Genomic DNA, 2,500 nt, shown 5'->3' on the forward strand with positions numbered 1-2,500 from the left:
ACACAAGTTGAAAAATTTTCTAAGTCCCCAAAAATTTTTTTTTTCAACTTTTTTTCAATTTTCCCCCTGTGGGATATATATTTTACCCACACTTTTGGAGCCCTCCTGGGATGCCCTCTAACATACTAGAACCTCATTTTGTGGAAGTTTTCACAAAATTGTGAAATTTTCAAAAAAGTCAGAAATTTTGCAAAAACGACTAAGTATCAAGGACTCATCGCGCGAATCGCTCTGGAACTGAAATCGGATGCGCGCACTGACACGCTCCCCTGTCTGGAAGTCTGACAAAAGTTGAAAAATTTTCTAAGTCCCCAAAAATTTTTTTTTTCAACTTTTTTTCAATTTTCCCCCTGTGGGATATATATTTTACCCACACTTTTGGAGCCCTCCTGGGATGCCCTCTAACATACTAGAACCTCATTTTGTGGAAGTTTTCACAAAATTGTGAAATTTTCAAAAAGTCAGAAATTTTGCCAAAAACGACTAAGTATCAAGGACTCATCGCGCGAATCGCTCTGGAACTGAAATCGGATGCGCGCACTGACACGCTCCCCTGTCTGGAAGTCTGACAAAAGTTGAAAAATTTTCTAAGTCCCCAAAAATTTTTTTTTTCAACTTTTTTTCAATTTTCCCCCTGTGGGATATATATTTTACCCACACTTTTGGAGCCCTCCTGGGATGCCCTCTAACATACTAGAACCTCATTTTGTGGAAGTTTTCACAAAATTGTGAAATTTTCAAAAAAGTCAGAAATTTTGCAAAAACGACTAAGTATCAAGGACTCATCGCGCGAATCGCTCTGGAACTGAAATCGGATGCGCGCACTGACATGCTCCCCTCTCTGGAAGTCTGACACATGTGTGAAAATTTTCTAAGTCCCCAAAAATTTTTTTTTTCAACTTTTTTTCAATTTTCCCCCTGTGGGATATATATTTTACCCACACTTTTGGAGCCCTCCTGGGATGCCCTCTAACATACTAGAACCTCATTTTGTGGAAGTTTTCACAAAATTGTGAAATTTTCAAAAAGTCAGAAATTTTGCCAAAAACGACTAAGTATCAAGGACTCATCGCGCGAATCGCTCTGGAACTGAAATCGGATGCGCGCACTGACACGCTCCCCTGTCTGGAAGTCTGACACATGTGTGAAAATTTTCTAAGTCCCCAAAAATTTTTTTTTTCAACTTTTTTTCAATTTTCCCCCTGTGGGATATATATTTTACCCACACTTTTGGAGCCCTCCTGGGATGCCCTCTAACATACTAGAACCTCATTTTGTGGAAGTTTTCACAAAATTGTGAAATTTTCCAAAAAGTCAGAAATTTTGCAAAAACGACTAAGTATCAAGGACTCATCGCGCGAATCGCTCTGGAACTGAAATCGGATGCGCGCACTGACATGCTCCCCTCTCTGGAAGTCTGACACATGTGTGAAAATTTTCTAAGTCCCCAAAAATTTTTTTTTTCAACTTTTTTTCAATTTTCCCCCTGTGGGATATATATTTTACCCACACTTTTGGAGCCCTCCTGGGATGCCCTCTAACATACTAGAACCTCATTTTGTGGAAGTTTTCACAAAATTGTGAAATTTTCAAAAAGTCAGAAATTTTGCCAAAAACGACTAAGTATCAAGGACTCATCGCGCGAATCGCTCTGGAACTGAAATCGGATGCGCGCACTGACACGCTCCCCTGTCTGGAAGTCTGACAAAAGTTGAAAAATTTTCTAAGTCCCCAAAAATTTTTTTTTTCAACTTTTTTTCAATTTTCCCCCTGTGGGATATATATTTTACCCACACTTTTGGAGCCCTCCTGGGATGCCCTCTAACATACTAGAACCTCATTTTGTGGAAGTTTTCACAAAATTGTGAAATTTTCCAAAAAGTCAGAAATTTTGCAAAAACGACTAAGTATCAAGGACTCATCGCGCGAATCGCTCTGGAACTGAAATCGGATGCGCGCACTGACATGCTCCCCTCTCTGGAAGTCTGACACATGTGTGAAAATTTTCTAAGTCCCCAAAAATTTTTTTTTTCAACTTTTTTTCAATTTTCCCCCTGTGGGATATATATTTTACCCACACTTTTGGAGCCCTCCTGGGATGCCCTCTAACATACTAGAACCTCATTTTGTGGAAGTTTTCACAAAATTGTGAAATTTTCAAAAAGTCAGAAATTTTGCCAAAAACGACTAAGTATCAAGGACTCATCGCGCGAATCGCTCTGGAACTGAAATCGGATGCGCGCACTGACACGCTCCCCTGTCTGGAAGTCTGACAAAAGTTGAAAAATTTTCTAAGTCCCCAAAAATTTTTTTTTTTCAACTTTTTTTCAATTTTCCCCCTGTGGGATATATATTTTACCCACACTTTTGGAGCCCTCCTGGGATGCCCTCTAACATACTAGAACCTCATTTTGTGGAAGTTTTCACAAAATTGTGAAATTTTCAAAAAGTCAGAAATTTTGCCAAAAACGACTAAGTATCAAGGACTCATCGCGCGAAT

This window comes from Phyllobates terribilis, unplaced genomic scaffold (assembly GCF_046119375.1).
Source record: "Phyllobates terribilis strain yellow unplaced genomic scaffold, ASM4611937v1 Scaffold_2593__1_contigs__length_120470, whole genome shotgun sequence".
Taxonomy (NCBI): domain Eukaryota; kingdom Metazoa; phylum Chordata; class Amphibia; order Anura; family Dendrobatidae; genus Phyllobates; species Phyllobates terribilis.